Source organism: Calliphora vicina, chromosome 1 (genome assembly GCF_958450345.1).
Source record: "Calliphora vicina chromosome 1, idCalVici1.1, whole genome shotgun sequence".
Classification (NCBI taxonomy): Eukaryota; Metazoa; Arthropoda; class Insecta; order Diptera; family Calliphoridae; genus Calliphora; species Calliphora vicina.
The window spans coordinates 7,544,238-7,566,667 of NC_088780.1; positions in this window are offsets into that span (position 1 = coordinate 7,544,238).

Genomic DNA, 22,430 nt, shown 5'->3' on the forward strand with positions numbered 1-22,430 from the left:
CAGAGTATTGCCTTAGCACCATGGATATTTAGTCTTGGTTCTGATTCAGCTGGTTGTCCGGGCAATCTCTTACACTTCAGACATACAAAATCGTCTTTCAATGTCTCTCGGCTTGAAGTCGTATGCTACACAATTTCCCTTGTTATATATGAATCCTCTTACTCGCAAGTGTTTTGAAATTACTTCATGAGTAGTTCCCACTTACCTTGTTGACCGAATTTTACAATTTTAGAAGAAGTAACAAAAGTTTGGTTCTTCAACTTATATTCTTCTTTATCAACTGAATTCCTGTTGATAGAACCGCACTATACTAAAATGCTATAAAAAATGGAAACAAGCTCAATATTTTCACTATTTCTTTATATTTTTAACTTCAAAGACTTACAAATGTCGCGTTCCAGACTTTGGAAATGGCCATAATCAGAGTATTTTTTTGTGAAATCATTGACTTTTTCAGAGTACGGAAATAAACAAATCGAAACGTTTTCTTTTCAGTGAGTAAAACAAAAACCAAACACATACAACGAGAATGATTGTCCCATTATGTTTTGTATTGTTTTTGCTCATGAGCGCAAACTGTACATTAATATAAACGTACGCAGCCAGAAAAGAGTAAGAACAATATTGAGACATTATGATAAAAAACGTTTAACAAACGTTTGGTAATTGATTTACTCATTATAATAGAGAACACAGTACAAAAAAAAAACAAAACGAATAAAAAATACGTTTCTCTATATGTTTTGTACTCAAATGTACGATTGTAACGGTAAATTATATAATGCAGATGAGTGAAAAGCTAATCGTTTCGTTTTCTCTCTTTGTCACTTGAAATGTTTTTGTTTTTTATGCTCATGTACAATACAATATAAAAATTTTGATTTGTTTTGTACATTTTGCAAACGTTTGCGAAATGTTTTGTTTGTTTTCATAGACTTTTTTGACTGCAGATCATTGATGATTCAGGCTTATGACGTCTATCTTATTGAAAAGTACTTTAAAATAGCGTCGACGGCTTTGCTGGCACATATTGCCGCCTGAATCTCTGTGTGTATCAGCAGATAAGCAAAACGCTTCGCTGTATGTTTTTCTAAAATAAAAAAATATCAAAGTTGACGAATCTAAATAAATACAAAAATTAATTAAGCAAATTTAAAATACCTTATTAATACTGAGATCGATACAGAATAGTATTGATAATTTGCAGTTTCTTTATAAAACAATACAAATTTTCATTATAAAATAATACTTACTTTTCAATCTGTTGCTGTTTCACTTCTATAAAGGTTGCAACCAAAAATAAAATATTAACAAAAAAAATCCATATAAATATAAAATTTTTATAAAGTTGTTTATACACTTAAATGCACATTCGGCAACGGTTTACACTCTGTTTTGTATAAAGTGCAAATAAAGAAATAATGAAAAACGAAAACGAAAAATTGCAATTCCACATGTCATATCTGGTTAACGTTTAAAACTGGCGAAAAAAGAAAAGACAAAGAAAAACGGAAAAAATATACCACAATAATCAATGGAACTTTTACGCTGGCTGTTGAAATTAAAATGTTTGTTGCAGTTCTTTAATTTGTATCCAATATGATTGAAATTCTTACGTCTTGCACACTGCTCGCAGTTTCCCATTAAGTATACGATCCAGCAGTGTGTCCTTCTACATTTGCTTTTGTAATTTGTTGAGTCAATAATTCATTATTGTGTGTGTCAGTATGTGAATTCCTTCATTCCCAGCCAGTTGCCATTCTTATGAATTTTAGCCTGACATACTACAGCAGCAACAGCAACAGCAGCAGCTGTAAATGTTGTATGTGCCTTATGATGTTACTTTGCTGTACTGTTGCTCTTGTTGCTGCGGTTTGCTTTTGCTTTTACTTGTGCCAGTTAAAGTTCGGTTGGTCATCTTTGCTTCGTTGCTGTGACAACAACAGTAATAAACAGCAATACCAGCAAACAACTACAACAAATATGAGCAGAAGTATGTACAACAGAATAATGTTGTTATGTGATGTGTTGAAGTTTTCCAAATTCAGATGTCAAAGTCATTTTGATAACCGCAGACCAAAGAGACCAGAAACCATTACCATCATGTATGTGTGTGTGGGTAAATGTTTATTTGTGTGTGTGTGTGTGTACAAATGTCCATATGTTTTGAAATAAGACACACACACTCCCACATATACAAAACATTTGTAAAAACTAATGACAAAAAAAAACTAATTTTAAAAGGTTATAAACGACTTTTTAATGCTGTTACACTAGACTTTTACCACAAAATTGTTTAAAAAAATTAACCATCAATTACTGAACTGCTAGAAAATTGTCTAGCTTTTGACTTAAACTTTCAAATATTACAAAATCATATTAAAGTTTATTTAAAATGTTTCTTATGGTTTCTAGTGTAGGGTATTGAAACCAACCAGAAATCCACTGACCCAGTGCAATATTTTTCTTCTATCAATTCTTTGTTTTATATTTTAATTTGTTTGTCTTTTTCATCAATTCTGTTTTTAACTCTACCCTGGTTAAAATCCACAAAAATTTCTTATTTTTTTTCCGGAAATTTTTGTATTTTATGGACGATGACTATGAGATGATGTGACTGACGTTGTTGATGCAAACATGCACTTGTTGTTGTTGTCTGGCAACAACTTCATACCCAATAAGCAATTTGTGTTGACCATAACCCAACATGCAACAACATATAAGGAGGGTACCAATTTATGAGATTAGAAAAAGAAAAGAAAGAAGAAAATAGCAAATTTGCTATAGAAAATAGGAAAATGGGAAATATGCCTACAAAATTTATAAATAGTGATTTTTTTATTAGAAAAATTAAGATAGTTTCTTTGGCAAATATCAAAATTGACACATTTTCTATAGAAACAAGAAAACTTAAAAATGTCTATACAAAATTGATAAATTCAGATTTTTTCATTAAAAAAATTGAGAAATTTTGTTTAGCTAATTGCAAAATTGAGATATTTTCTTTGGCAACTAGTAAACTTGAGAAAATAGCAAATATGAAAAAATTTCCTACGGAAAATAGCAACTTCAAACATTTTCTATAGAAAATAGAAAAATTGAAAAGGTTTTTTTTTGAGAGGGTTTTTATAGAAAATAGCAACACTTCAACTTATCTACAGAAAATAGCAAAACTAAGATTTAGAAATGCGGGATTTACAATAAATGGCGTATCTTTTGACAGCGATTTTTGTTTTAAATAACTTATAGGTCATTTTGAAGGGTAAATATGCGCAATTTACTCTCACTTAATTATTAAATAATAAAGTTTTTTATACCCTACACCACCATAGTGGGGAGGGTATTATGCGTTTGTGCAGATGTTTGTAACGCCCAAAAATATTGGTCTAACGCCCATCTTAAAGTATACCGATCGACTTAGAATCACTTTCTGAGTCGATTAAACGATGTCCGTCTGGCTGGCTGTCCATGTAAACCTTGTGCGCAGAAGATATTTCGATAAAATTTAGTACATATAATTTTTTTCGCCCAAGGACCATGCCTTTTGAAACTAGCTGAAATTATTCCATTATTTCACCTAGCCCCCATACAAATGTCCTCTCGAAATTGGACTTTATCGGTCATAAATGTTTAATTTATATATGTATCTACATAAATAAGTTTTAAATATACACAATTCATGTCACCACATTTTGTTACGATCGGTCCATAATTAATCAAAGCTCCCATAGAGACTCGCTTCCGAAAATCACTTTAACGTGCATAAATCGCTTAAAAATGTTAACTTTCAACATAGTTAACTTTCATATAGACACAAATAACACGACCTAATTTCATGGTGATCGGTCCATAATTGGTCATAGCTCCCATATAACCCCACTTCCCAAAATCACTCAAAAATATAAATTATTGAAATTTTAAAAGAAAAATGTTTTTGCTCTTTTACTTAGTGTAGGGTATTATATGGTCGGGGTTGACCGACCATACTTTCTTACTGGTTTTTACTTCGAAAATGTCCAATATTGGTTCCAACGTATCATCATAAGCGGTAAGTTTTGCTTTACTTCTTTACCTTGAAAACAAGTGCGGCTGAAGTACACCGATTGCTCACCAAAGTTTACGGTGAATGTGTTCCATCGGTTTCAATGTCTTAGAGAAGGTTTTGTGAGGTTCAAGAGTTGTGATTTTGACACGGAAGATAAAGATCGTCCAGGCTAGCCAAAATAGTTTGAAGACCAAGAATTAGAGACATTACTCCATGATAATTGTTGCAAAACTCAACAAGAACTTGCTAAGTTATTGGGAGCTACTCAAGCAGCAATTTCAAAAGTAGCGAAATTGGGTATCATAAGAATTTAAGCTGAGAGACCTTGAAAGACGATTCTGCATGTCCGAAATGATGCTTGAATGCTTTAAAAGAAAATCTTTTTTGCACCGAATCATTACTTGCGATGAAAAATGGATCCATTATAATGACTTGAAGGGTTATATCTACACCAGAGTCAAATATTCATGGTGCTAAGGTAATGCTCTGTATTTGGTGAAACCAAAAGGGTCCTATCTATTGTGTGCTGCTGAAATCTGGTCAGACCATCACAGGGCACCTCTATCGAATGCAACTGATTCGTTTGAAGCGAATATTTGCCGAAAAACAACCTGAATATGCGGCCACACACGAAACCATAATATTCCATCAAGACAACGTTCGGACACATGTTACAATAACTGTTAAAAACTATTTAGAAAGAAGTCGTTGGAAAATTTTGTCTCAACCGCTGAGAAATTTTCTACAGAAAATATAAAACATAACAATTTCTATACACAGAGAATAGACATAGACCGGAAACTCTCCTGCCAAAGACCTAACTCAGTTGTCAGAAACCTAAGTGATGATAATGTTTTAGTAGAAAAAACTATGTGAAAATAAAAACAACACTCGTACGCACAGTGGGGCAGAATCAAAATTTTTTGGAAATAAATCTGGCATTTTGACGTGGGCGTAGCCAAGGAGTATTCGAGTTTAAGATATTAAAATGGGCCATACAAATGATCCAGGGGCGGCGCTATGGGGGCTCAAAGTAGGGTACCTTCGACATGTAAAGTTTTTAAACACGTGAAATTTTTTTGTTTCCTATCCCATTTCAAAGATTCTTATATTTTTGGAAAGCGCTCGACTAGGTCTTGGAAAAACCTGCTTGCGTGTGCTATTTTTCTGTTATACTTTTCGAATTATAGGCATTTAAAAATTTAAATTTTTAAATTTTGCCATACCTTGGTCCGCTTTTTTAAAAATATGGATCGTACTTTTAAACCGAATGGACTCGATTTTTTTTATTAGATAGAAAAATAACATACAAATGACGTCAGAGCAATATCAATTATGGATTCAACGATAAACGATTTTCAATTTAAGTATTCAAAAATAGTTGATTTTTACTTTTTTTTTGGACGAAAAGGTTACTTAACTCTTTTTTAATTAAAAAAAAACTTTATTTAAGAACATATAACAATTTTATGTTTTTCTGAAAGATATCTTTACGGAGAACATTTTGATATAAATAGCATGTCCTCTTCTTAGAATGTGTCGCCTCTACGCCCTTCGGAATTTGACCTATTTTTTATCAAAAATTCAAATTTGGGTCACATGTTCTAAAATCCCAAAGCTGGGATGAGAAAACAAAAAAGCAGCTTTACAAACCTTGATGTGTTCCCTATTTATCGCCAAAGTATTTTCCGAGCCCTGAAGGAAATGTGGACCCTTTAGGCAATTTTTGGGATTTTCGCTCCAATTTTAAGAATTGCGTGATTGCATTGTACATTGTTTTTTTACCAAAATGTTCTCCGTAAAGATACCTTACAAAAAGACATAAACTTGTTATATGTTCTTAAAGAAAGTTTTTTTTTTAATAAAAAAAAAGAATTAAGTCACCTTTTCGCCCAAAAAACAGCAAAAATCTACAATTTTTTAATATTTAAAGTGAAAATCGTAATAATCATAATAGATATTGACCTCAAATCGTTTGTATATTATTACTAATTCAAGTCCATTCGGTCCAAAATTACGCCCTATATTTTTCAAAGAGCTGCCCAAGGTATGGCCAAATTTTAAAATTTTAATTTTTAAATGCCTATAACTCGAAAATTGGAAGAGATATATAGCACTCGCAAGCATGTTTTTTGAAGACCTAGCCGATACCTTTGAAATCGGATGGGAAACAAAATAATGGCAAGTGTTTAAAAATTTTACATGTCAAAGGTACCCTACTTAGAGCCCCTATAGCGACGCCCCTTGAGCATTTTGTATGGCCCATTTTAATAACTTAAACTCGAATGCTCCTTGGCAGAATGTCCCACTGTGGTATGTGTGATTATTTTGAGTAATTTTTTTTTGAGTTTTTTTCTAGTTTCCGCTCTATGTTTCTATACAAAATTAATAAGTTGAGATTTTTTTATTGGAAAATTGAGGATTTTCTTTGAAAAATAATAAACTTGAGAAAATACAAAATGGAGAAATTTTCTTTGGAAAATACTTACGTAAATGAGGAAACTTTCTTTCAAAATTGAGAAATTTTCTATAAGAATTGGAATCTATAAAATAGAATTGATATTGTATTTTCTAGAGAAAGTAGAAAAACTGGGAAATTATCTTATAAAATAGCAAAATGGGGATATTTTCTTTGGAAAATACCAAAATTTCGTGGGAAAATATGATAATAGCAAAATTCATGAATGTTTTTGGAAACTAGCAAAACTTGGAAATTTTCTTTGGAAAAGAGCAACTCTCTTGTGCATATTGTAAAATTGAGAATTTTTCTTTGGAAAAGAAATTTTCTATTGTTCTCCATAAAAATGTTGGCCATCCTAATATTTGCATGAATGACTGTTAGAATGAGAAATTGTGGAATGCCAATGAAAAACCATAGAACATGTTTAAATAAAAAAAAACTATACATCAGAAAATAAGAAAAAATCCATATATGTACGAACGGAGCAAAAAAACAATATTGAGTAAAAATAAAGTCGAATCAACAGAAATAAAGAAAACTATGGAATGACAAATAGAAAAACATTATTCTGCAAGTAAACTGATCAATAACAACTGCATTGACAACAACGTCTGGCTTATTGTTGTTGTTGTGTTCTTTTTGCAGTGCAGTCAGTGCCATCATAATCTAAACAGCAAAACAAATAACACACTATTCCATTCCATTCCACTGGGACGAATTCCATATGACATACACTGGATTACTTTAGTTGTTATGGGGAGTTTCTATGAGACATGGAAAATTGGTTTTACTACAATATATCTAGTTGAAAACGTAAGAAGACGATACACAATGTTGGTGTCATAAAGCTGGCAGGATAATTGGTAATTTCATTATACCTAAGAGACATTTACAATCATGAGTCATTTTGATTGCAGGCATTTTTTTTTAATTTGTTTTCACTTTGCTTCTAAAGTAATTTAAATGTATGCTGTTTAAATATTTATTTTCATAACCAGGTCAAGTTATTAATTAAATACCTAACTCAGTGTAATGCAATAATCTAAGTGCATTTCAACTAAAAAATATCCACCTGTAACAAATGCTGAACTAACTACTCCAGTTTGCACTCCTCTTATAAAACATAAAAAGGGATACGCTGTAAATGCAATAAACAACATGGCAATCTACTATAAATAAGCACAACTTTAAAAGAAAATATAAATAATATCCAGAAGAATTCATCTAGTATGCTGTTTGTTATTTACTCTGCCTTACTCTATTCTCTTTTTTTCTTACTACAAAAACACTCGTAACTTGTCAATATTGACAAGTGTCAAGTACATTGTGGTTGTTCAATTCCGTACAGTACAGTCCTTTGTCCCTTTATATTTTCAGCACTCACAACATCCATACACGAGCATACAACTGTCATCTCTACTCACAAAGCCTTAGTAGCTTTAAAGTTATTATCTGTATTCCATTTTCATATTAAAACATATAAAAGGAAAGAAATTTATACATAGGTCTGTATAATAAAAACTTTATTATGAAAAATTACATATCCTTTTTAGTTGATTAAAATTAATTTAAGAATTATGAATAGTTAAGACAGGTAGAGATAATATTAATCTCTATTTCATGTGAAACACAGCCAACAAACTTCCATATAAGTACAGAGATGTAAAGAAAACTTTACAAATAAATTTTAATATAATATTTGCTGGACTTAATAACAACATTATATTAATACATGCTCGTACCTACAACTGCCAACAAAACTAATATGGCTTTTACAGTGGTTAAAAATTGCCTTTAATCAGGTAGTAATTTGCTATATTGTAGTAAATATCTTATTACTCCATTTGTTATACGGTCCAAATAGAAAAAGGACAATCATCTGTGATCACTTATATTTTCAACCAAAAATCGGTTTTATATGTGAAAATCAAGTGAAACTTTAAGTGGCTATAATTTTGTAAATAGTGGTCCAAATGGAAGAAGGACAATCATCTGTGATCACTTATATTTTCAACCAAAAATCGATTTTGTATGTGAAAATCAAGTGGCTATAAAAGTGGATATAGCTCATTAAATAGTGGTCCAATGGAAAAAGGACAATCATCTGTGATCACTTTTATTTTCACGCAAAAATCGATTTTATATGTGAAAATCAAGTTAAACCTAAAAGTGGCTATATATAACTCATTAAATAGTGGTCCAAATGGAAAAAGGACAATCATCTGTGATCACCTATATTTTCCTCCAAAAATCGATTTTATATGCGAAAATCAAGTGAAACCTAAAAGTCTCTATAGCTCAGTAAATAGTGGTCCAAATGGAAAAACGACAATCATCTGTGATCACCTATATTTTCAACCAAAAATCGATTTTATATGTAAAAATCAAGTAAAACCTAAAAGTGGCTATAGCTCAGTTATTAGTGGTCCAAATGGAAAAAGGACAATCATCAGTGATCACCTATATTTTCAACCAAAAATCGATTTTATATGTCAAAATCAAGTGAAACCTAAAAGTGGCTATAACTCAGTAAATAGTGGTCCAAATGGAAAAAGGACATTCATCTGTGATCACCTATATTTTCAACCAAAAATCGATTTTATATGTGAAAATCAAGTGAAACCTAAAAGTGGCTATAACTCAGTAAATAGTACTCCAAATGGAAAAAGGCCAATCATCTGTGATCACTTAAATTTTCCACCAAAAATCGTTTTTTATATTAAAATCTAGTGACACCTAAAAGAGGCTATAACTCAGTAAATAGTGGTCCAAATGGAAAAAGGACAATCATCTGTGATCACTTAAATTTTCTACCAAAAATCGATTTTTTATATTAAAATAACTCAGTAAATAGTAGTCCAAATGGAAAAAGGACAATCATCTGTGATCACTTATATTTTTAACCAAAAATCGATTTTTTATATTAAAATCAAGTGAAATCTAAAAGTGGCTATAACTCAGTAAATAGTGGTCCAAATTGAAAAAGGACAATCATCCGTGATCACTTATATTTTCAACCAAAAATCGATTTTTTATAGAAAATCAAGTAAAACCTAAAATGGGCTATAACTCAGTAAATAGTAGTCCAAATGGAAAAAGGACAATAATCTGTGATCACCTATATTTAAAAAAAAATCGATTTTTTACATGAAAGTCAAGTAAATCATAAAAGTGGCTATAACTCAGTAAATAGTGGTCCCAATGGAAAAAGGACAATCATCTGTGATCACTTATATTTTCAACCAAAAATAGATTTTATATGTGAAAATCAAGTGAAACCTAAAAGTGGCTATAACTCAGTAAATAATGGTCCAAATGGAAAAAGGACAATCATCTGTGATCACCTATATTTTCAACCAAAAATCGATTTTATATGTGAAAATCAAGTAAATCAGAAAAGTGGCTATAACTCAGTAAATAGTGGTCCAAATGGAAAAAGCACAATCATCTGTGATCACTTATATTTTCAACCAAAAATCGATTTTATATGTGAAAATCAAGTAAAACCTAAAAGTGGTTATAACTCAGTAATTAGTGGTCCAAATGGAAAAAGGACAATCATTTGTGATCACCCATATTTTCAACCAAAAATCGATTTTATATGTGAAAATCAAGTAAATCAGAAAAGTGGCTATAACTCAGTAAATAGTGTCCAAATGGAAAAAAGACATTCATCTGTGATCACCTATATTTTCAATCAAAAATCAATTTTATAAGTGAAAATCAAGTGAATCCTAAAAGTGGCTATAACTCAGTAAATAGAGGTTCAAATGGAAAAAGGACAATCATCTGTGATCACCTATATTTTCAGTAAAAAATCAATTTTATAAGTGAAAATCAAGTGAAACCTGTTTAGAGGTTCAAATGGAAAAAGGACAAGCATCTGTAATCACTTATATTTTCAACCAAAAATCGATTTTTTATATGAAAATCAAGTGAAAATCATCACTTTATGCCCACTGTACTTGTGTGTTACTAATATTCCTTTATTTAAACATGTTTTCTATTCGTAAACCTAAATGTTTGTTACGCACAGAATTTTGTGTGGCAAAATGTTGTAACTGTTGTTTCTCCATTTTACTTGGTTTGTTAGAAAAAATGCTTAGAAAACATTCAATAGATTACCATCCGTTTTTATACACTTTTATTGCGAAAACTTGTAAAAACTAAGCCAGATATGAATAAAAATTTACTTCGTGCTTAGGAGTGTGTGTGTGTGTTAAAACAGTCATATACCAGCAGTTTCAAAATTAGTCAATGCATCCCTTATTGACAGAAATTTTCACTGATCACTTGGTTGACTACAATTTATATATTTTGATTCATTTGTCTCGTTTAAGAGTATGTACGTTGTGTAGATAGCAGTCAATTGGCTACTGTAAACATCCTTGGTAATCTAGCGTGATGACAATTGTCACTTAAGTGTCTCTAAGTAATCAAGATCGTAGTCGCTTTAAACGTTTCTTTTGTACTGCAAATTAGAAAGTAGTGGAGAGTAGTCGATGTAAGGTTTGTTTACAAGCAATCGCTTATTGGATTGTCGAGGAGGTGTCCTTTTAACTGTGTATTTGATGCCAAACTAATTTGATGTTAAACTACTAGTTATGTACCTAATCAAGTAACCAGTTAGTCATCTAGTAACAAACTTCGGACCAGTCATCAGACAGTATATTTGTTATCTAAAAGGGTCAATAGTCACTCTAAATGATAGGTAAAATCACTAGTTAGTCAGAACTGCTGGGTAAGTATGCTTACAGTTAAAAAAATATTTCACCAGGCAAAAAGAAGTGAAACAAAACTTTGTTTTATCTGTTTTATTTTTCGGCAAATATTTGTTAAAGTGTCGGTGTATGAGAATATGTATAAATATCTTTGTTTGTGTGAGTGTGTTAGTTTTAATTTTTTTGTTCCTGTTAAACGTTTTTTTTTTTTCATTTTGCTTCTTTTATTTCGCAATAAGTGATTCACAGCGTGGATAGGAGAGAAATTGCTTTCCAAAAAAAACTTTCTTATCAGAATAGAATCTTCTAAGACAATTTCAAAATCTACTCAGAGAAAACAGATTCGTAGTGGAAAACGAATTTGTTGAAAATCGAATGATTGGGTTGCACACATAGAAGTTTTCGGTTATAGTAACAGAAAATTAGTCGATAAAGAAGAATTTCGGTTGAGGCAACCAAACTTTTGTTACCACTTCTAAAATTTCGTAGCCAAAACTGTAAAATTCGGTCACCAATGCAGAATCAATTGATTGGCAATAAATTCGGTTGCTACTACGAATCTGTTTCTCTGTTTGTGTTGTGCCTACAAGCAGAGCTTTATTTAAAAGAAAGTTGTTAAATTTTCTTGCAAATTGAAATTACTTTATTCTGCCACCAATATCTAACACGTTTTTTGAATGTGTGTTAGTTTACACAGTATCATCAATATGAGTTTGTGTTTGTAGGGGCAAAAAGTGTTTTAGTATATGAGTTTGTATTGTTTTTTTTTGTGGCCATATTTGGCCTACGTGTTAAGTATGTTAAAGAGCAAAAGTTACAAAGTACTTTAAAGCTATGATGTGCTGATTTTCGACATGATAATTTTTACCCATAAATACTTGTGAGACTTGGCCATAATCCACTATGATTATTTATCTAATCAAGGTTACACTCATACACTAACACACTCCCACACACAAGCATTAATACCAGCTAACCAAACAAACTCACAGATACTAACTACATTCATTATACATGTAAAGAACAAAACTTGTATAAGAACTTTTATACACTCTTTCTCTCTTTCCTACTCATTTACTAAACTCTGTTATTAATTTATTGAAAAAATACATCTGTTAGCAAAACAGCAAAAGTTTAATGCAAAACAAAAAAAAGTAAGGAATCGAAAAAAGTACGGAAAAGCAAAAGGAGATTTATATAAAATATATTGAATAAAACTAATAGAATACCAAACAAAAATAGGAAAAAAAAAGTAGAAAGAAGCAAATAAAATGAATAACTAAATCTACCTTCACATTAAACTTTGTTTTTTTGTTGTGCTTCTCGCTAGATTGTGTTAAGCCACAAGAATAACCAAATACCAAAATTTTTTAATAAAACTATTCAATTATGTGCTCAACTTTTATTACAGTATAATGCAAAAAAAATAAATGAAATATATGTTTGTATGAGGGCAAAAAGAAAATTACTTTTATTATTATAAAGGTTTATGAGACAATCTAAGAACTGGGACTAAGGTCAAGAATGCGACATTCGTATGGCTTTCAAGTGAAGTGAAAAACAGAAATCCTAACAATTTTTTTCTTGTAGGTTTTTGCATTTATTTATTTCCAATATATAAGCTATAATCATAAGATCAAGAACGTGACAAAATATAGAAATAATGTTAAACTGCATCTAGAAAAATGCAAAAATCGTAGAATCTAAAGCGATTTTAGGTTAAACTAAATTTTTATGACAATTTTTTTCAATTCATTTGTAAATGATTAAAAGCAGAACAAACCTGAATGAAGAAAAAATGTAAATTCAGTTTGTAATATATTTGAATTAACAAAAATTTGATCATTCAAAATTTGAATAAATTCTGTTATTCAATATTTATTCAATTTAAACAAAAACTTCTGAATGAAGCTAAATAACAAGATGTTGGGAATGGACTTATGGAACGAAAGGCTGACATTTTTTAATTACGGATTGAAATTTTAATAAATTAAGCTCAAATTTAATAAACTAATACGAAGCTGCGATATATAATGATTATAACATTATGTTTTTATATGAAATTTAGCTATAATATTCCTTATTTACAGCATCATTATATATTTCGGGAATAGTCGGGTACCCGGGAATATAAGGAATCAAAAAAGGTCGGGAAATTAAAAAACCTAATTTTGAGTTACTGCAAGTAGCCTTGGGAGCTGGTTCGGATGATGATGTAATTTTGACGAATAAACTTCACGAGTTTTTCTAAATTCATCCTTGACCAAAGGATGAATTTATGTGAGATCTATACTAGTATTGCTGGCTGTTCCCCATAATAGGAATCCATATGTTCAAATTGGGTTTAACAATTGCAGTCTCATCTGCAAAGGTGGAAATTCAGACTCGGGCAAATCAGTGGAGTATAATAGGTACAGGGTTGGTCCTAGAACAGTACCCTGAGGTACACCAGCATTGATCGCATATTCGCTTGTCTCAGGAGCTCTTTATCCTAAACAAACGATCCGATAGGTATTTGGTATGTAATAGAAGGCAGTATTAATTTAATCCTTTAAGCCAAAAACCCTGAGAAACATCAAGAAATATTGCCGAACAGAACTTTTTTAAGAATTTTTTTAGTTCGAAAGATTTTCGTATCTCTCCAGTTAGGCGGTTAACTTGTTCAATTGTTGCGTGATGTCCACGGAATCTAAATTGATGATTTGGGATAATGTTTTGACTCTTTAAGAATGTTAAATTTTTCCATGGTTAGTTCAAATAGCTTAGACAAACAAGGCAATAAGATAATTGGTCTGTGAGATGATGCCAATGACAAATCCTTTCCTGGCTTGGGTATCATTATAATTTGGGAGATTTCCCAATTATTCGGAAAAACTTCTAGAAACAAGATCGCATTGAATAACACTGTTTCCAATCATGGTAGGTTAATTAATGATTTTATGATTCTTAAAACATCTTCTAGACTAATATTAATTAGTTCAGAGTCTAATCAGAGTAAAGCCCCTAATACACAATTATTTGTTGGTTTGTTTGGTTGGAACTCATTACTTAAACCTTTATAGAAAATAATGAAGGAGATATGTTATGTTGCCATTCTCTTCTGCATCTCCTCTTTTCGAAGAGGACTCTATTAATTTTTGTATTAGAAATATACATTTTGGGTTTAGGAGGAATTTGGCACTTAGTGTGATCCAAGGCCGAAAAGATTAGAAACTTGAGGTCTCTGGTACAATTGTTGATATCTTCATCACATTGTATGTTAAATTCAGTGTGGATATGGTTGCTGATCTATTTTTTTTTAACCAATCAGTCTTGAACAATGAAGCTTGAGACGATGGATATTGGCCGTAATAGTTTAGTATAACGGAAGAATGATCAGATGATAGTTCGTATAATATTTCTGCAGTAATGCGTATATTTTGCTTCGAAAATGTCGAATTTTGTACCAACAAAGCACCATATGCGGGAAGTTTTGCTTTTCTTCTTTAATTTAAAAAAACTGCCTCTGAAGAACACCGATTGCTCGGTTTCGACTTACGTGAGATGTTTTTTTCCGTTCAGAAGTGGTGATTTTGACACGAAAGGCCAAGATCGCCCAGACCAGCCAAAAAGGTGAAATCATCACGACATACTCAACCATTTACTTCAAATCATTTGTATGCAAATTTAAGCCGAGATACATTGAAAGACGATTTTGCATGTCCAAAATTATGGTTGATCGTTATGAAAGAAAATAATTTTTGCACCGAATCATTACTTGCGATAAAAAATGGAGCTATTACGAAGTCCGGCCAAACAGCCGAATCAAGAGCAAAGCCAAATATCCATTTCGCTAAGGAAGTTCTATGTATTTGGTGAGAGAAAAAGGGTCCTATCTATTATGAGCTATTGAAATCTGACCAGACCTGACCATCACATGGAACCTGAGTCTGACAACGATCAGCCTCATGTTGCAATACTTGTTAAAAGGTATTTAGAATGAAGTGGTTGGGATGTTTTGCCCCACCTGCTTTATAGTCCAGACCCTGCCCGTCCGTTTACTATTTGTTTCGATAGATGCAGGACGCTCTCTCTGGGATACGATTCTCTTTGGAACAGAGTTTCCGAAATTGGCTTGAATCGTTTTTGGCCTCAAAAGATGAGCAGTTCTTTTGTCTCAGAATCCAATACTTTAAATAGATTTATAATGTACAAATGTTTCAAATTATAAGATAAAAATTTGAAAAAATATAGGTTTCTATGGACTAATTGAATTTGACCAGAAAATTAAGCAGAATATTTTCTAAGAACCTTTCTAGTTTGACTCCGTTTTTGAATAAATATGTTTGCAGAATTAAACATTTGTATGTACGATTTGTGTACATTTATAAATGAATGACTGTGTATATAAAATTAATGTATTGTTGTATATCATTTATATGTATAAAATAGTGTTCGTTGTTAAGTTTGTTCCTCCGTATATTTAAACATAGATACATATGTTTGTGTGTAGATCATATACATTTGAAGCACATAACAATAAACATTAGCAAGAGAGAAATTATTTTTTATTTTGTAGAGGATGTGTGTGGCATAAAAGAAAATGCCTTTGAGTGGATCACGTACATGAACAAAAAGAGAAAAAAAACTAAAACGAAAATACTGACCACAAAATGTAAATTTAATTTAACTCTAAGCTTGACTTTATTCTATATACTCTTCCCTGTGCAGACATGTGTGTATTTCTTCTTTTGCTTAGTTAAAAATGAAATAATAACAATTGTTTTGGCAATAAACTTTATTTATTTAGTTCATAAATAAAGCAAAAATATTATATTAAAACTAAATTTACACACACTCGGAAAATGTTTGAATGTTTGCTTAATAAATTTAATAAAGAAAACTTTTATCTTTTGCTCAACTATGAGTATGTGTGTTTCGATTTAAAATTCGTTTATAGATAAAAATAAATAAAAAAAGTTTTAATTTGTAATCAATTTAAAGATTTATTAAACTTTTTTTTTAAATAAGAGAATAAACACACAGTTAAGAGACTTTTTATTCAAATTGACTTCAAAATGCTGGATTCTTTAAAGTTTTTAGCTTTTAATTTGAAACATTTGTACAATACAAATTTATTCAAAATATTGGCCATTGTTAGCTATGATCTTTATTTTTGTGGCTCCCAGAGATGGAATGTTACGATGTCTGTCCGTTTTTCGGCCAATGCCCACTTCAAACGATTCGGTACAGATTCCCTGTGATGGTCTGGCCAGATTTCAGAAGATCCTAATAGAAAGGACCTTTTTGGTCCCACCAAATACAGAGAATTACCTTAGCGCCATGGATATTTGGCTTTAGTGTTGATTTGTCTGGTTGGCCGGGCTTCACGTACAATCCCTTACGCTTCGGGTTATCGTAATGAATCCATTTTTCATCGAAAGTAATCATCATTTCGGTGATGCAAGATCGTCTTTTAAGGTATCTCGGAGTAATGCCTCCAATTCTTGGTTCTTAAGCTTCTTTGGCTGACCTGGCTTTCGTGTCAAAATCACCACTTCAGAACCGAACAATTCTCAGTCTCATATCTTGCAAAAAGTTCGGAATTTTGATTTACTCTCTGAGGCAAACTTGTAGCCCTTGTCACAAGGAACAAAAATTGTGAACATATAAAATCATAAAAACTTCAGCTTCAAGAACAAAATCGCAAAAAACTCAAAATAACTTTAGAAAGACTTTTTTTAAGCAGCCTAAAAGTATGCTTTAGTCTATATATATAGAAATGAAATGATCCATGTATGTAATGTCATCACGTGAGAATGACTGGAGCGATTTGGCTGATTTTTTTTATTCGATTCGAAATTTTCAGGAGATGGTTTGTAAAGAAAAAATTAAAAAATTCCGGGTAAAACTCGGAAATTCTTTTTTTTTGTGAATCTAGTCAACTGTAATAAAAAAGCTCCCTAAAGTATGCAGTACAAAATTAGACATCTTATTTGCAAATAAATAAGAACAGGCTGGTGTGCGTGGGATGGAGAAACTTGAAGAACTAATATTAGTAAATGATAGTTTATGGCCCAAAACACTTAATTCCTTTAGTTTTTTCTTACTAACTTATATTGACCTACCTAAACGGTGTTAAGAATCATTCTTAGGAAGTTCATATGTTCTAGAAAGTTGTTTATTAAGATTTTAGGTACATTTTTGTAGTTGATTATTTCCTTGAGTTTTGAACGGTTTGCTACTTATGGACCTAGTTTTTTTGATTTTATATTTTCACAATTTTTGTTCTTCATGACCGAACTGTTTATCACTTTTTGCCCCAAATCTTTGGGGGCTCATAAAAATGCGCATGACTTTGTTCAAAACTGGGAGACACTGGTATTTTGTTTGGTCTTCTATCACGTAGTGGTGTCCGTATATCGTTATTTTTTTCATGATTCACCCTTAAAATGACATAAGTTATTAAAAACAAAAACCGCGTTCAAAATACACCCAATATTATATGAGTAAATATGTAAATATGTTTTTATGGCTGATCAAGCCAGCCCTGATTTCTCAGGCAAAAAATAAATTAACAATCTGCCCATTTCATTTCAATATTAGTCTTAAATATAAAGCTTATGATAGGGCCAAATATATGGTCCCACAATAAGTTTAAACGGATCTACGACAATAAAAATAAGTTAAATTTTTATATTCTTTAGTGTTGTATTTTTGACATCATTTAAATTGCACTCGTTTCAATATATATTACTGTTCATTCATACACATAAAAATACACAAGCCCTCTAATACACATATCAACAACAATTTAAATGATAGTTATAGATTTAAAAATTGTTTTTTTAAAAAAACATACGATACACGAGGTTGTCTCATACTTTGTTTTATAACTATTTTTCTGCTTAACCAATTTTATTGAATTTAAATACCAAACTAGCTAGAGAAATAATAAATATATTAGGAAAATCTTATTAATTTTAGTGTTGTATTTTCGACGTGAGTGTGATTTACACACACACAGTTACACGAATACATATAATTCAAATTAATTGTGCACCAAGAACAAAAACATATTACTAGATCTTAATTCAATATTTCCAAGTAATAACCAATTCATACGTATAAATAATCCTGAATTACTATGAAAAGTTGAGGAAGATTAACAAATACAGCTAATGAATAAAATAAGTTTCTCCTAAAAATGTTTTTCTTTAAAATCCTATTAAATGCATGTATTTATATGTATAACAAAAGCACATTTACTAAGCACTCTCACACACAACACTATTGTTTTTATACCAACATTTTAATTACAGATTGTAAAACAAGACAATGGTCAAGCTTTATTTTTCAAACAGAGAAACAAAAAAATATAAAAAAAAATCTAATTTTTCTAAGTGCAGACAGCTACACACACACAAATGTTGATAACTGAACATACATTTTACAGAGAAAAACCATTCTTTAACACATAAACATATAAAAGGGAAATGGTACAATACAAAAAAATAAAAATACAAATTCCTTGTAAAATTAAATAATAAATGAAATTAAATTAAACACTTTTCTGGCAAGTTGTTCTAAAAGCACACGAATGAGTTGCATACAGATAAGCTGCAGTATCCGCTCGCATACAATACACACGTATTAACACAATTTGTAGCTTTCTACAGTTTGCAGCAGATAGTTTTTATAAACCAAAGAGGATTTGCATAAAAGTTTATTATTTAGCATTAAGGAAAATAGTAAATGAATTTAATGCAAGTGAATAGTAATAGTTGCATGTTTTGTTTCAAATGTAACATAAGCATTTTTAAGTTTTTTTTTTTGTTTGTTTTTATTTTTATTCGCATAGAACACTCAACTCATTAAGGATAAACTTATGAAATCCCTGGCAATAACATCAATTGTAAGAGAGAGAGAGAGAAGGAGAGAGAGAGGCAGAGAAGAGGAGTTTGTATGTTAGAAGAAATTTTAACAATATTTACCTTTTAGACCTGTTTAGAAACATGATAATCTGAGAAAACTGCTTGCTCTGCACTGCACTGTGGGGCAGAGTCAAAATTTTTTTGGAAATAAATCTGGTTTTTCTAAACGGCTAGTCCGATGGGGATAACATTTAATGTGGGCGTAAACAAAGAGTATTTTAGTTTAAGTTATTAATATGGACCCTACAAATGCTCCAGGGTCGGCGCTATGGATGCTCAAAGTAGGCTACCTTCAATATGTAAAATTTTTAAACACGTGCCATTTTTTGTTTCCCTTTCCATTTCAAAGATTTTTATATTTTTTTACCCACTTTTTTAAAAATATAGGTCGTACTTTTGGACCACATGAACTCCGTCCTTCAAAAATATTGCACTTTTTCATATTTTAGTATAAAATGTGAAAACTATTGACTTGTTGTTGAATAAAATATTAAGAAAATTTATTCAAATCTTTATACCCTACATCACCATAGTGGGGAGGGAAATAAATCTAACACCCATCTAACATACTAAATCTAACATACCGATCGACTTCGAATCACTTTCTGAGTTGATTAAACGATGTCCGTCCGTCCTTCCGTCTGGCTGGTTGTCTGTCCATGTAAACTTTGTGCGCAAAGTACAGGTCGCAATTTTTAAGTTATTTCGATAAAATTTAGTGCATATAATTTTTTCGTCTCAAGGACGGAGTCTGTTGAAATTGGCTGAAATCGGTCCTTTATTTCACCTAGCCCCTATACAAATGTCCTTCCAAAATTTGACTTTATCGGTCATAAATGTTTAATTTATATATGTATCTACACAAATTTCGCTCTAAATAAGTTTTATATATACGAAATTCATTTCACCAAATTTTGTTAGGATCGGTCCATAATTAGTCATAGCTCCCATATAGACCTGCTTCCGAAAATCATTTTAACGTGCATAAATCGCTTGGCAAACACACAAAATTCAACATAAATAACTTTCGTATAGACATAAATCACACGACCAAATTTCATTGTGATCGGTCCATAATTGGTCATAGCTCCCATATAAGACCCACTTCCGAAAATCACTCAAAAATATAAATTATTGAAATTTTAAAAGAAAAATGTTTTTGCTCTTTTACTTAGTGTAGGGCTTAGTTCGAGCTTGACCGACCATACTTTCTTACTTGTTTATTATGAAAAATTGCAACATTTTTGAATATTGAAAATTGAGATATTGACTTCAAAGTTTTTTTGAAAGACCAAAAACATTATTTCGGAATTAATGAGGATCAAATTGTTCCTAATATTTGCAATTCTATTAAAAGGTCAATGGGTATCCCGCAAATGGTATTTTTTAGAATTTTGTTCATAGGGTTCACATTTTGTTTGGGACTGGAAAAATACTTTGGGGATAATTAGGGAACACATAAAGGTTTCCAATACAGCTGTTCATTTTCTGATACCATCTTTGGGATTTTAGAATATGTGGCCCAAATTTGAAATTTTGATAAAAAAAAATAGGTCAAATCTCGAAGGGCGTTGAGGCGACATATTCGAAAGTCAGGACATGATTTTTACACCACAATGTTCGCCGTAAAGATACCTTAGAGAAAAACATGAAATTGTTATACACATGTTCTTAAAGAAAGTTTTTTTTTAATAACAAAAGAGTTAAGTCACATTTTCGCTAAAAAAAAACAGCAAAAAATTACTATTTTTAAAATTTTAATTTGAAAATCGTTTAGTTTTGGATCCATAAATAGATATTGTTCTGAAATCGTTTGTATATTATTGTTAATTTAGTCTTACAAAAAAATCCAGTTCGTGCGGTTTAAAAGTACGACCTATATTTTTAAAAAAGCGGACCAAAAAGCGGTATGGCAAAATATTAAACTTTCAATTTTGTAATGCTTACAACTCGGAAATTATAAGAGACCAGTAAGACCTGGCCAAGCGCTTTCCAAAAATATAAAAATCTTTGAAATCGGATGGGAAATAAACAAATGGCACGTGTTTAAAATTTTACATGTTGAAGGTATCCTACTTTAAGCCCCCATAGCGCCGTCCCTGGAAAATTTGTAGGATATATTTTAATAACTTAAACCAGAATAATCCTTGTCTATGCTCACGTCAAATTTTATATGGATCGGACTAGCCGTTTAGAAATGCCAGATTTATTTCCAAAAATTTTGGATTCTGCCCCACTGTGCACTGTCTTTATGAGGATGTAAATATGTATGAGTATGTGTATATTACGGAAGTTAAAAAGATGTATTTAAACATAATTGTGTTACTTGCATGAATATGTGCGACTGAGGAGAATCCCTTCAGTTATTGCGAATAGTCCCGAATTGAATACGTCAATTTTCTAGGGAAATTAACAGATAATAGTGGTAGCTTATCATGCAATACTTATGAATATTTATCAAAAATCCCCCAAAGTATATAAGAAAAATCATACGCCGATACATAAGTTTTTTTTTACAACATAAAGAGGTAAATTTATCTAGAAATTTCTCTATAATTATGTTATAATATGTCAGAACTATGTACCATGTTTACAAGTTTCATTTGCTATAATTGAACTATCATTAAACAATTTTGTTTTTTTTTATTAAAAATTTGCTATAACGAAATATAATACCAAATGATAACTTATTTTTAAACATCTTCTTTTCTACACAAACTTTGCCTTTACCTTTCCATTTTTGTTTTATATTTTAAAAGAAGCTTTATTCAATTTACATCAATTGCTTGCTCTCAAGCAGAAGCAAAAATATTGTATATGAAATAATAATAATATTTTATTTCCGGTTTCCTGTTTAAATTTATGGCATCGTTTAACCCATTTGCATAATAATAACAATAATTGTTGTGTTTTAAATACAAAAAAAAAAAAAAAACTGTGAAAAAAATGGCAAACAATTTGATCTCAAACAACAAAAAAAATAGATATAAATTATACAAAAAGGAATTGAAATGAAATAATGAAGACAGAGACAGATGTTTAAATATCAGTAATAAAAATGACAAAATCAGATGCGAGAGTCAGTGAAAATAAAATTGAAATAGGAATTTTTATAATTTAAGCAACTATTATTAAGAAATAACGAAAAGAACACAATTTGGCATTATTCTGAAATGTGCCAATCAAATTCAGGAAAAAAGCTTATAAAACAATATTCACTTGTTTTCTTTCTTCAACAAAAAATCCATATCTCAGCAATCGATGTTTATATTTTCCATTTTTACAAGTTT